Source organism: Anopheles aquasalis, chromosome 2, assembly GCF_943734665.1.
Source record: "Anopheles aquasalis chromosome 2, idAnoAquaMG_Q_19, whole genome shotgun sequence".
Lineage (NCBI taxonomy): Eukaryota > Metazoa > Arthropoda > Insecta > Diptera > Culicidae > Anopheles > Anopheles aquasalis.
In genome coordinates, this window is record NC_064877.1 from 5,970,001 (window position 1) to 5,985,000 (window position 15,000).

Genomic DNA, 15,000 nt, shown 5'->3' on the forward strand with positions numbered 1-15,000 from the left:
TTTGTTTACCCTAGGGGGGAGGAGGGTTGTTTCAGGAGTAGGGCCACTCCCGAGCTGAAGCGAGATGTTTGCAAATCACACTTCACACTCTTCACGGCCGCGGTCACAGCTTCGCACGCACTTCACAAAAAGGAGCACACATCCCGGCACAATCGAGATCAGCATCCTTGCACAGCGTGCCACGGTTTTCTTTCCGTAAACGTGATTTTCCGTGTCACGAAAAGTGGATCTGCGAAGCGGGCGTCCAAACGGGGAAAAGCGCAAGGTCCGTGACGGAAGTTTGTTTTGGTTTTTCGCGAGCTGTCAGTTCTATCATGTGGTACCATGTTGTACCATAGAAAATGGGGGAGAGAGTTGGGAAACACTTCTAAAATTATAACCAAAACTTAAATGTAGAAATTCATTCCTCTCCCCCTTCCTGCATAGCATAATTTATGCTAAAAACTGTGTCCCTTTGGGGAAAAAGCACCAAAACAAATCACAGAGGGTGGCGCCTTTCGGCACAGGGTGGTCAGGCTGAACATTATTGATATTTGAATTTGTCGTTACGACATGAACGTGGTTTTTATTTTCGGTGCTGCTACATTTTGTGTTTTATGACGAACGAGAAGCACGAAACGATAGTTAATGGTATTCAGTCCAAGATTCAAGGATCAATCGAGCTTACGAAAATCATGAGTAAAAAGTGGTGTTCAACTTTTCCACTTTTTTTTAATCCATTCCACGCCGAACATTCCAAACTGTTAGTTGAGTTACCGACGTTAAAGCTCATTGACTAACTTTAAACAATCCGAGTACGGATTGTTAAACAACCGTACACATTCCTTTGCACAAATTGTTACAAGTTTGAAAAGATTCCAGAAATGCAGTCGCAGAACATGACCAAAAAGAAAAAATGCGAAAAAATAATTAACATCGCACAGGCTAGGACTCGGAGTATCTCACGAAATGGATATGTCCGCCACCAGGGGCAATCGATTTAGTAAACTTTAACGAGCATTTACGAAACATTTCATCTGCATCCAGCGGTAAACGATGCGAGCTAAAGTGAAACTCTCACGCCGCTGCTGCAATCAATTTCAGCGTGCATCAATGTTTCATTAAAAAGTTAAGTCCTTCATCACCACCTGCAGCACCTAACTATCCTTGAATAGTTTACAGCAGCCCCAAACTCCGGTGTGCAGCTCACATGCACCGCACACATCACCCAAGACATACAGCCAGCCAGCCAGCCAGCCAGCCAGCCAACGCCGAGCGAAACGGAGCGATAGTAATTCCCTCGATAGATAATTTTAATTATCACGCTCTACCTCGCCAGGCCGAAGCTTATCAAGACGAAGGTAATAGAATTATACCCAACCACCAACCACATGATTGAGAATGGGGTCGAGATGCACTTTTTTCCGCATTTCCTCGCTCCACTTACATCGGGGGACAATCGATCAGATTACATGGGAGCAGAATTCACACCAGGAGTCAAATAGAGAGAAAACACCTGACTGCCCCCTCTTCTATGCTTCCTGGCATGATACGCGTTACTTCTGCCAGGGAACGTCCCGTGTCCCCTTAAAAGTAATTGGTTCGTACGCCCGGCACTCGGGATTAACTTCATCCGGTTAACCATCAAAAAAGGGGGCCCGACGACTCGAAATCCTTTTAATTTGTGCGTTTTCATGTTTACACTTTTTAAAAAAAAAAAAAAAAACACTCAATTGCACGCGCAACGTGCCCGGGGGGTGGGCAAACTTTAGAGCCATTCATTTTCATTAACCATTAGCCTTGTTATTGTCGAATCCGTTAGTGAAAAGTGGAAGAAGCACGAATTACGCAGAAGTGCGCGGTGCGGTGCGGTGTGGTGGCAAACAGTAAAATGCGTCCGAAATTAGATTTACAGCAATTTAAGTACTCATAACTCGAAGTGAAAATTGAATTCAGCTCCCACCCCCCTTTCCACCTCCGTTTTCTGGCGGTGCGTTTTCGTTTGTCACAAGCTGAGCGAGCAGTGACTTGGGCGCGCGACTTTTGTGGTTAAAACTTTTCATTCCCCTTTTCCGGTGGCTGGCCGCCACCGCGGAGCACGCGGATAGCTTGGTGAGTACGAAGGAAGGAAAACATTTTCCTCTCTAATAAAATGCCAACTGTTAAGATAAGCCCGTTTCGCTCGGGCTCGGGCAACGAGTTGTTTATGCCCTCGTCTCTCTCCGGGAAAACGCGCCTAATGCCGAGCAAACTGGTCGTTGAGGGATGAAATTTTAATGGTTATTTGTTGTGCTGGAAGGTGGTTGTGTTGTGCGGATTGAAGGGCCGCAACTTACTAACGCATAAGTCGTGACCGGAGTATCGCAAAACTGGGGCCACTTCTGCTGGCCACACTCGCTCCGCTGGTGAAGCAAATCCTGGGTCCCAGCCTGCATTAAGGAACATGTGCACACGTTCGACATACACATTGGACGGGGTGGCGGACTGGATCGTACATGCATTAGTAATTAACGTTGCGAACGTTCCTCCTCATGCACAGCAGCAGTTGCAGCAGCCACCGTTACCATTGGGTCCAGGATCCAGAGCCCATGGTGGCCTTATGGCCACCAACCCCCAAGGAAGTGCAACTTTTGGTGACTCCCGGGTTAGTAGATGAAGTGGTTTTGATTTGAATTTATTGCAGCTGGCACTGGCAGCTTAGCCGCCGTTCTGGCATCGCGGGCAGAGCATCAGCTGGATAGCATAAGGAGCTGTTTGTGGGTGGGTGTCTAGGACGATTACGGTGCCGAGTGTTTATCGTTCTAGCAGGCAGAGCGGTGGAGATAGTTTAGCGAAATGGCAACAAATCTTACGCTTCCGCTTCTGGAGCGAGATGCAACAATTTATGGAACAATGCATGGGATGGGATTCGCTTATCTTGGGCGACCCCATCGTGATTGAGTGACGCAACGGGCTGGCTGCTTTGTGTTTGCCAAACCGTTGGATAGAGTGATGATTCTTTGTTATTTTATTTATCGAACGCGAACGAAGCTAGTCTAATCTGAAATTGATTGCCGTTACTCGTCAGTTGGTATCCTGGCCATCCGTTTTCGCAGCTGGATACAGTTGCAGATGCTAATCCACACGTTTAATGGCAAGAGAATCGGCATCAGGTAAGGGACCTTGGTTTGCGCCGGGATATTAGTTTGTTTAGCTGTTGCTGTCCCTCGTGATACGCACACCGCAATCTGATACGGATGCTCACCGATGATACCCCGTCGAGGGGATGTCTGTCATAATGCCTTCATTATGATATTGTTACACCGCGGGAGGTCCACTCACATTGTTGGTTGTACGTGATGGGTTGACGAGGAAGGATTTGATTGATTTCCGGTGATTCCCAGGAGTAAGTACTTGAAACTCTACTCGGTCCCCTTTTGTTGCTAATCTGCCCTGTAGATGACAAGCAGGAGGGGAATCCTTTAAGTATTTTGTAACAAAAACCAGTTGATCCAGAGTGATATATTTGAAAACAAGACGCAATTATCGTTCGAAAATATACTAGAAGATGCAAGCAATAATACTCGATTAGGGTACAACATTTGCATGATTCATGCTCAGTACTTATTCAAAATGATATCCAGATGTAGAACAAAACTCTTTGGCGGGGGGACACCATTATCATTTTACATTCTGCTGCATGTAGGACCTGAACAAACAGTGGCTTCTGTGCTTCAACGTGCCCCTGAAGAGCGAAAGACAAAACCTAGCACTAGCAGCAGCAGCAGCAGCATCTGGAGAAGCGACTTTCACCGGGCCGACAAGCTCATGTCGGCTAGATAGCATTTTGCCAGAGTTAATGCGTCGGGTAGTGCTGGCCGGTACTGGCTGAGTTCGGTGCAGCTGCACCTGCTTCGACGCGTTTGTGCCATAAATTATGCCAAACGAGTATGCGACATGCATACCGAGATAGATACAGAGAGAGGACGAGCCGAGAGAGAGAGAGAGAGAGAGAACAAGGGAGCAGGGTCTAGAAAGGACATTGCTTGTGACAGAGGCTTTATGATTAGGTGTGTGTTTCGTGCTCAAACCAACTCAAGCACATCTTCTCGCGCTGCTATCTCGTACAACATTGCAGTAGCAACAGTAGCAGCAGAAGAGGTGTGCTTTGCTTATCGCAAACAAGGTACACGGGAGTAATAATTGCCAGCCTGACAACGACCAAATGTCACCCGGTTTCTAGGTGGAAACCGTGCGGGGCCTGTATCGGGGCAGGCTGGGTCGCAAAAATTTCGTTGACACAATCATGGCAGCATTGATCGTCGGTCATTACCTTCTGGGTTAAGGGGGTGCGCTGGCTTGTCTTGTGCTTGTAAAACCCGTAAATGGCGCGATAAAATCTTGTCATCAAACGTAATTAGTTTGAGCGACAAGTCACCAGGCAAAGTAGCTGACTTTTTATGAGCCAACTGAAAGTTAAATACATTTTAACATTCGCCAAACTGTGTGCGCATCATGATAGTAGAGGAGAACTGATAGGATGAATTTTATGTCCTTGCAGTGCATTCCAGGGAATTGCATTAGTCGATTAATCAAGATGCCAAACAAAGCGCACATGCCCCAAGGTCATTCACATTCAGCCATTGTTCCCATAATCAACAATATAGCCCATCACAACAAGGAGCGTAAACCAGCACTCCATAACATTGGTTCGAGTGATGCTGATGCATGAAAAAGTGAGTCATTTTCCGATGCACTCGTTCCGATAACGAGTATCGCCCTTCTGGGACCAAAATTCGATCGCTAGGGATGGGGCGAACGAGGAGAAGGCTGGCATATAAATCATCAACCGTATCCAAAAACCGCATCGACCATGGTTGTGCCAATGAAACAAATAATATCAATTTCACGAAATAAGAACCCGCTAGCGCGATGGAGAAACATTCGCACCGATCCCTTCTTGGAACCGGCTCTCCGGTGCTGGCAATTCGGGGTTCGGGGTGAATCGATGAGCTTACGGTTCACCGTCTTACCGTGAAATCCTTGTCGAAATATTATCCCTTCGGTCGGGGTACGACGGTCGGGTCTAAGATAACAGTTCGCTGGCGGGGCAGAGCATGCATGCAGCTCGTGTACGCGGAGCAGTTCGTCCAGGTGCACAGCAACACCGTAGCACCGAATACCGAACCGGAGCGGAGCCATTTGCCACAAGTTGCCGGGCAGATATGAAAGATAAACATTCCCACCACCGTTGGTCGAATTTTCCGACCGATTCCAATCGATCTGATGGATTGAAATGGTCGTCGGGGCCCGGTGCGAGGTTATGGTCGAGCGGTGCCATCGTCCGGATCGTCGTCCATGAGGTGGGAAATGAAAGCAAACCTCCCGGCCTGTCGCTGGCCAGATGGAACGTATTCTATGCTGCTCCTAGGCACGTACCGGCCGGAGATACAGACAGAAAGAGAGAGAGAGAGTGGTTGATGCTGATAATCTTTCCATCAGATAGGATGAATGTACGAGCTGCGAACGGACGGACAAACTGGGTGGGTGGGTGCTGGGGTCTCGGCCACACTGTACAATTTGTTTATGGGAGCAAGGACATGCGGTCGACGGTGCACGGGAGCCAGGAATGAAATGAGAAATCTTTTCTCGTGAAATGGAAGCCATCGAACGCTTTTCAATTGACGACAATAAATCGTTGGATCACAATCGGCGGACATGCTTGCCATAAACTATGGCCGGTGCAATTACTGTCCAACGAGAAGGCAGATGCATCGATCTAGTTGAGCGCCAACGAATGGTGACCATAAATTTAGGAGAAATACTTTCTAGTCTCGACACTGGACTCAGGGGCTACTGGACTCAGCGCTACTGATCGCTCTTGTACCTGTTGTCAGGAGGAGAGGTGTCCCAAAACGAATCTTAAAGGTACATAAACATTGCAGAACGATTTAGTGTCACAAACCGTCAACCTTTCGTGCAAATGGTGGAACCATCAAAATTGGAAAGCCAAACCTACCGGCCCCCACCACAAAATGCTCCATTTCGAGGCATAATTTCGTGAACACAAACACTGCACTGTCATCGAGCGAGCTCAAGATGAATGACTGTTACCTGGGGAGGAAAGAAATTGGATTTGGCTGCCGTTGTCGTACGCACGGCCAGTATTCCTCACTTCTCTGCCACGAAAATAGATAACAAGCTGGTCCACTGGTGGCGCACCGACCTCTCATCGATCATCGGATCCGGTGATGATGCAATGATTTGCTTACGGGGACATAACTCACACCTAAATCTGAGTTTTCTTTCGTCACAAAGGGGGGGAGCTGAGGCAATATACAAGTTCACAGAACTCGGCCCGCTCCGGATCGAATACCTTTATTGTAAGCGTGTCTGTTTGCAGGAAATCAATTGGCAGCACCACCCCGACAGCCGGAAAGTTCAATAATTTCACGTCTCAACAAACTTTGGCATAGAACTGGACGAACAGATTTTGATCGATCGAACGCTCACTTTACAATTTGACCACCACAGTGTACCATCATGGACGTAGTTTGATGTGACTGTAATGTTGGCGTGGGACTGGTTTGGATTATTGGCATTCGAGTGCAGCAGTGCAGCAGTGCGTACCGGAGCTAAACATGGCGCTCATTCGCTGGCGCTCGCTGGAAACTAAATTATCCAACAAACGACAAAACCACAAACTGGACTATCCCGGACTCTGGACTTGCGTTTTATTATTTAGTGTTTTTTTCCCCGGGTTTTTGTTGTGTCCCTTGTGTGGGAGATCAGCGTTGGACTATTTCACGCACCGCCGCACCATCAGTTCGTGGAATCATTTTCCGGTCGAGCGATAATTCGCTCACGCAGTACGGTGGCGTTCCCGGTGGCGGTGGTCCACCCGTGACTACCTCCTGCCGGAGTACAGATTTGATTCATCGACAACACCCGGATGTCCTTTATTTCATCTGCATCCCCGGCGAGAGAATATGGTTCCTCGGCTTAGGGCATGCTGTCGACGGAACCCGGGGGGGGGATGGGACTAGACGGTCTGGACAATATTTCATGCGAAAGCGCGAGCGGAGGATTGGTGGTGGATTCGTCTAGCGAGCCGATTAGGATCCCGCAGCGGAGGGTCCTGGCACACCCCGCCCCGACCCCAGAGTAACGGAATCAACCAAACGAACCCGATGGGTCCGATTTCCGGGGACTCTCATGGTGGCCACTGGCGACCAGAAAGCGGGGGGGAACCACAACCGAGAACCGGAAACCGAACGGCGACCGTCAAAATTTAATTAAACCGATAGCAAAAGCCGCGCCAATCCAGCGAGCGTTGGGCCTCCGTGGGCAGGAATGGGTTGCGGATTAGCTAGCGCGCGGTACCGGCGGTCCGGTTTCCTATTAGATATGAGGATTTATATCCAGCCGTTCAAAAGTAAAGGAAAAAGGGAATCGCAATTTCCTTTTCAATCATCGATCAGCCGGATTGGACCACTGGCACGCGCGCACACATACCAGGCTGCTGGAGGGTTTTAGTGAGGCGTGACTTCAATGACTCGAAATCCGATTGCGGTACCAAGTGGTGGTCCCTGCCCGGAAGCTACGATGAGTTGCTAATAGTGAGTTAACTGTCACTTGTTAGGTAATCCATGGGTTAGTCATGGGTTCAATATTTGTACTGCTCTAAATTGCGGGCATTTGGTAGTGAAGCTCATGAAGGATGGTTTCCTGGAAGTTAGCGTAGGAACATTTTCAGAAGGATCCAATTTGAAATTTAGTTAAATGACCGTGGCAATGTGGTTTCAAAATGTGAGTAACGTACATATGAATCATTAAAGTAACGGATCTATATAACAAGCGTATTGTTTTTTCTACTCGATGACTTTAATTGTAATTAGGCATTAAAAATAATCTAAAAATATAAAAATTAGACCTCTTTTAATTTTTCAATAAGCCAATCATGGAGATAAAAGTCTGAGAAACATGTTTCATTAAATACAAACATTCAATGCTTTAAAATTTGATGATCTACTTTCTGCAAATTATGACTTTATGTTGTACCGTTCAAATGAAAGGGAAAGGAAGAAAAGATTAGATAAATTACAAATCAATGTTTGTAAAATTGCATCAATTCCTCGCCGGTGAAATATATTCAGCGACAATTCTTGATACAGAACACAACCTTCTGTTCGGCTGTGGCGTTAGGTTACGTTCGCCATCGTTTGCCACTTGAATAAGCACACACCAGGTAAACGTAATAAAATCCTTCTCCGAACCATTTTATGAAGTGGCATACGAGCCCACTTCGGGAAATCTGGGCACAGCGATAAAAAGCCGTCGCCTTCGTCAATATTATGTCGCTTCAAATCATGCACCATCGCCTAGCACAGAGACATAAAGGACTATTCTCCGGAGGGGGAATCACTCGAAACTAGTGTTTAAAAATAATTTGAGTGAATCAGGGTCCTCGAACGGTCATTGAACGGCGTTAATTTTCATGGCACAACGCAACGCACCCCCTTTCGAAGATGGGAAAATGGAACATGGTTCAATATGGAGGCGCCAGTCGCTCACTTTTTCGATCCGTTTCGCGGAAGGTTAGGGCACAGGGCACGACAGAAACCGGTACCGGCAAGTGCTTTATCTATTCCATTGTAACCCTCTTCATCAGGATCATTAATCGGAATAGGAAAGGCGATTTTTTTTTGCCCCGATCGACAACAACAACACGACGTTTGTTTAGCATCTCTCGGCATCGGCATTGTTGTGACTGCTGGCGAGCATTAATGAAGCCCCGAGCAGTCTCGCCATAACATCAATTACCGTGTGATTTTTTTTTGTCGGGGAGCTTTTTGAGAACCATTCGTGAGGGGCATTGAATTGATTCCATTCCCCGACCCCCATTCCCAAAATCACAGCCCAGCATCTCTTAGACGGACGAAAACACTTTTTATTCGTTCGAATTCGTCTGAGAAGCGGCGATGCTGCGAAGCATTCAATCAGGATAACACCAGACATCCCTGGCACCTCACCCTCACTGGCGTACACATGGCGAAGCTGCCTTGGTACTGCCGATGACACACGCGGTACTGCGCGCCCACACCCCATCATCAGTAACTTCGCTGGGCCGGGGCCATTCCGTGATTTATTATTATTGGTTTGCTTCGCTCTTCGACTATCGGCGCTATAGGCCTGGTTTCCACCTCGACCGCGGCCCAAAGTCCTTCCCGGATCGTTCGCTGCAAACCACCGAGATTTCCCGTCTCGCCCGGGACATCCGGTTCCGACATTCCATCTTATCGGGCTCGATTTGTCAAAACCTTGCGTCAGCAGCATCGTTACATATTTCTTCTGCTTCCGCAACACCGCCACCGCCATCCTTTGGCCGGTTATGGCCTCCTAAAACCGAAGAAGGGCATGCTGGATGGAGAAACCAATGCCAGGATTTTGTCCTTCGATCGACCGATCTGGGACACCGCTTGGAGTTCCGAGTTTTCGCCGCTTTTTCGCTCTCTTCTTCGCTCTGTTTCAATGTTTTGGGGTTGTTGCTGGTACTGCTTCTGTGCTTTATGTCGGTGTGTCGGTGTGCTGAGGCCATCTGTTTAGATAAGGATAATTTATCAGGTAAAGGAGATCAATAATAACGAAGCAAGAGCGAAGCACCGAAGTGGGTAGGATGTCTGTTGCACTAACAAGCACCTGTCACCGGGACCGCGTGAGCGATTGCATTGGATTGGCCCTCAATTCCTCTTACAGAAGCCACCCCGAACACCAAAAAAAACCGACAGCCAGCTCTTAGATCATTCAACATAAAATAGAACAACCACCGCGCCTCATGTTACGAGGGTGGGAAATTGTCCTTACTCGTTCGACCCGTATCCAATTCCTTGATTGCGACAACACTTGTTGCCGTTAATGGTGCGCGTAACGTTCTTCGGAGGGGGGAGGAGAGAGAGAACAGCGAGCACAAATCAACGCGATAAATAAAACAAAACGAATCCCAACACGAACCGTCATCATCATCACCACCGTACATGCCGTGCGATGGATGTGAAAAGAAAGATTAAAAAAGCATTAATTGCACCGCGTGGTACGCTTGCACTTGGCCGCGATTACCTTTGATTGATTTCCATTCCAATTCCACGCTCCATCGAGCTCGGGCTCGGGCATGGTCATGCCACCTCCGGGCCATCGATTGGATTCATCGTATGGCACAGTTCCACTTTCATTAATCGCGGTACGCCCATGGGAAGGGTGCAAAAAAGAAGAGATGTTGGGGGTGGGATGTGGAAAGAAAAGCAAACATTAACATACAGGCGCCTCGAACCGTTTAATATCCGGCATAACCGCCTGGAAGCCGGATAATACCGGCGGCGTCGCCTTTAAAGTGCCACCGGGGCCTCCACCCACTTGGGAAGGTTGGCAGCTAGCCGAGTGGAAAGTGAATTTAAATAAACATTCATTACTATTTCATTTTTTTTTCTCCCCCAGCCCGGATCCGGATCGATTCGTCCGTTCGACTGTTTGCTGTTTGGTTTCTTCGTTTGGTGGACTTCCTGGTGGAGGGAGAGGAGGGGGTGCGAGGCGTTCTCTGTTGTTGGCGTTTGATAATGGGGTGTAGGGAGCGCATGTATATCATGTGGTGTTCACGGTACATTACAGCTTTAAATTACCTTCGCGTCGCTTTTTGTTTGCTGCCGGTAGATTGAAGCTTTAAGCCGAGGACTTGCACGGGTGATGTGGTTGGCGTGACGGTAAGGATGGTGGGAAGGGCATCAGTTGATCCTGCTGTAACGGGGTTTCAAGGATTCGTTTCTGATTGGAGTATCGAATACTAATTTCCAAACACTGGGTGACTACACTGGTGAAGTCGGGCGTCTGACTGTCATTAATGCATGTAATTGATCAATTGCGTGATAAAATGCGACAGGCTTAAGGAAGGTCTTAAGTATTTATTTATTTTTTGAGGCATTTTATACATCTCTTCATGCTGATCAATGCTGAATCGAGTGAATTTAACTAATGAAATTATTTTTAAGCAAATGTTCCTCAAATCACGACTAAATATTCTTGAAAAGTTGTAGTCCAATATGGCATCCACACAAAAGAATTAAAATTCTATTGTTTTGCCTCTTAAAATCCAAAAAAAGAAGACGATGAAGCTCTTCTAAAAGCTTCAACCGAGCAAAACAAAGGAAAAACGAGAAAAACTTCTCAAGGTCACTTCGCGTAGGTCTCCGGTTTTTCTTATTCAATTTCCATGTTCCAACCGCACCAAACTTTCATTTTTGCATCAAGTTACCGGAGGAGGAGGAGATGGTCGCTCGGATCGTAAAATGTTTTGCAAACCGAGCGCAGATTGAACGCGAGTCAACGCACCAGAGAATTCTGGTGGGACCCTCCTTTCCGGCTCGTCGTCATTAGAAGCGTGGTAAAATGCTCGCAGATGATGATGATGATGATGGTGATCGTAAATCTCGCACAATTTTATGTGACATGTTTCGACGCAAAAACCTCCACAAATCGACAGCGACCCCCCTCCACCGAAAGGCCAAGTGAGCCAAGTTGATCGTTAAAGCGGGCGAGCGCGACCTCCGGAGGTCCTGCGCCACGTGCGTTGATCCGGAGGATGCAGATATGTGTGTGACGGTGTCCCAGTTGGAATGCGGCTAATGATACCCCAGGCACACATATACACACAATGCACTTTGCACCTCGTCGCTTTACCACTCCCCCCCCGGGGGAAATAATCCACACATCCTGCTACCCCTAACGCGAAGCTCTCGAGGGACCGCGGAACGGTGAAAGCCAATCATCATCATCCGAGCGGCGAATCGGAGAACACGATGAATGTAAGCCCCTCGGTCACGGTGACATCGATGCTGCACCACACTCGCTCGGCGAACATTTCCTTTGTTTCCGTTTGCATGCATTGCCCTCTGGCCGTTCCCCCCCGGCCTCGAAATGGCCACCATGAGATGATCCATTAAATGGATATAAAATAAACGTTTTACGGTTACGTCCGTTGGTTCGGATTCCCTTTCCTTTACCTCCGGTTGGTTCGGATTCGCCATGACCGCCATGCCGGAACGCATAAATCGAAGAAAGTAAACAAACCGTGGAGCAACCGGTTACGGTCGTTCATTCGTTCGTTCGCTCGGTGGTGTAAGCCTTTGGATGAGATCAGCTACCAGTGGAGCGTTTTCCCGACAGGTCATTGTTGGTATGTTATCGAGCCTTTGGCATTAATGGAGCTATTGAACAGTGTGTCTGATGTTTGCCGGATGACAACACGGTACGCGCTCGCCAGGTGATCTCTGGAAACAGTTAATCGGCCAATATTTTGCCGGGAAGCTGGTTTGGCTCCATTTTTCCAGCCAGCGAGGCGCCACGACACGCCACTGGGCGATCAAGTGGCATTAGTTGTTAATGAGTTCATTTTTACCCCACTGGCAATCCATAATCCTTGATCCTCGTTCGATTGCTTGCTGATTATGTCCATTTATCGCTTGACGGGTGGGGCCTAGTAGGGCTTCTGGAATTGATAAGCTTGTTTATTGTTTGTTAATCGGCACTGTTGTTGGAAGCATCATTAAGCTCAAGTAATGCCGGCAATCAATGCCGGCCTGTTGCACTCAAACACCACCTAGTTTGCTTTGGCAGAGAAAGATAGGTTCATAATGGCGTTCTGTTTGGATTGGTGAATTGTAAATAATAAAAGGTTGAGTTTACTTTGCCACAGGCCATCCTAATTAATGAGCAGCAAACAGAGAAAGAGAGACATGGGCGGGTGATTTATTTACTCAACACCAGTCATTAGGAGGAGTGTAGCATCAGTTGTAACTTCAAAAGAGTGTAGATTTACTCGACACTATTTGCTCAATTTGGGGATATTTTTCGGGCCCTGCAATCGAGAGAATTTCGAGAAAGCTTCCCGTAGGATGCGGAAACTGTAAGCAATACACCATTAGAGGTTCCAAGTCTACTCAGGAATACTTGAGTTTCCGGGGAGAACGGATCCTGAATGCCACCATGCGATTACGCTATTAGTTGCCAAGGAATTACAACTATTTTTATTTCGAAACAGATATTATTATAGGGTTGATACTCCTTCTACTCCGTGAAGGTTCCATGTGTGTGGGAGTTGAACAATTTCAAGAAAATCCCACATCGAAGCGACACACCGTTGACACTGGGAAATGTGTGGGCAATACAGAACTACATGTGAAGATAATGTTTTCCGCTTGTCCCTTTGGATAATTTGCCGCATTCCGTCCATCATGTCTAGACTGCGTTTGGCCTAGAAAACGAGTTCCATCGCCAGCAACGGTTCGTTAGCCGTCTTTCCGGAGCACTTTGACGCTGACGTCGACGTTGTGATGGTGGCGTGTAGATGTTTTGTGGAGCGAACCACAGCAACGCATCGCAGTCACCGCTGTGCGCTGTGATTCGCGTAAATCGTTCCTGGGGGCCCCCCCCCCCCCCCCCCCACCACGCACACACGGCCGTCCCTCGGGCGGTCGGGACTTTAAATTAATGACTTAAGCCGTCGTCGTCGTCGTCGTCGTCTTCGTCTTCGGAGGAGGGACAACATGGTTTGGGCGCGGTTCCGGGCCGGCAGTTGTTTGTGCATTTGCACTTGTAATTGTGCCCCCAACCCGGCCACCACCGGCCACATATGGCCATCAATCATCGAAGCGGAGAGGTTATGCGTGGGAAGGACCGGGACTCGCCTCCCTGGTGGACATCCTGGTGGCCGGACGAGCGTAGTATCTGTCGCATGGGTGTTAGGTACATCTGCGGTGGCAAATCGATGGCGATGTAGCGATCGTTTTGGGAAATTAATTTCTTGTTTTGACAGCCGGAACAGACACGGCCAGAGACCGTCGGAGGTGTTACCGTATCGATAGCCGTATCTCTGGCGTATCTCCGGTCTCCGGCACGTGTACGAGCACACGGTCTGGTCCACACAGGCTCGAAGCTGATAGATGATGACACTTTACAATTACTTGGGTGTGGGTGCTGGATCCTTAGGGCCACCGCTGAGATGCCTTTGTTGGTCTCCGGTTCGTCGCCCAGATGGTACGAAGACACCACTTCTCGTGGCCATGTCAGCGAGTGGTTGGCTTTGGCGTCTCGAGTCGAGTCGGTTCAACGTCGGCTTCCATGGCGACATCGGAATTCACTTCACAGCTCGTTATCGTTCACCGGATAATTGAAATCATTAACCAGCGTGACAGAAGCTAGCCAGCCAGCCAACCGGCCAGCCAGCGAGCCCATTCCCATTCGTAGCGCAATTCAACTGAGCCGCCTGTTCATTTTTATGATTCCTTCCGACCGTCCGCCTTATCATCTGCAGTGTGGTCTGCAATAAAAGCGAAGATGATAGCGCGCGACAGACAGACAGCATCCGTCGGTTTCTGTAGGCGTCATACGGACGACTCGACTTACATTCCGGGTAAGGCCAGGCAGAGCACAGGGTGGCCATTATCGGCTAGCGGATATGCATAAAATGGTGCGTACCAAACGATCGTTCTCCACCGGTCCTCGTTGAAACGTGCCCTCAATGCCCTATCAGTCTGCCAGGGGCCCAATCGACTGGAAACTGGACGCGCCGAATCTGGTTCCCCCACTCTCCGAATTCGACAAGGACGTCGGTGTCGTTGGCGTCGCATGTCCGCTGGCTGTGTGCGGATGTCGCTTATCATTCGCAAAATGGTCGTCGACGAGGACGGGCACGGGAAACGTGTTTCATATTCTTCACCACGAATCGACCTTATCGTCGCTGTGCAACTCCACGTCTCTGCTGCTGTCCCTGCTCCGGTGAGCACTGGATATTTATGATCGAAATAATGCTGGACATATTTTCCGCTCCCAGAGAGCCGCCGGGATGGCATCATTGTTCGGTTCACGGGAAGTGGGCTAGCGGACAACGCAATGCCGATTTTCCGCCGTACGTGGTTCGAAGAATAGTTTTAAGCGATTAGTTTCAATTGTTGGTGCGACAGCGACAGTACGGCCGACGGTGAATGCTCGCGGGAA

General features: G+C 48.5%; 1 protein-coding gene across 2 annotated transcripts in view; it reads right to left on the bottom strand.

Moving 5' to 3' along the window:
* Positions 1–247, bottom strand: part of LOC126571377 (serine/threonine-protein kinase stk11) — a 4,362-nt gene extending 4,115 nt beyond the window's left edge. For both annotated transcript variants that reach the window (XM_050229846.1, XM_050229845.1), the window contains exon 1: positions 1–247. This exon is cut by the window's left edge and continues 892 nt beyond it. The gene's annotated coding sequence lies outside the window, so the exon portion shown is untranslated.
* Positions 248–15,000: the final 14,753 nt, after the last annotated feature.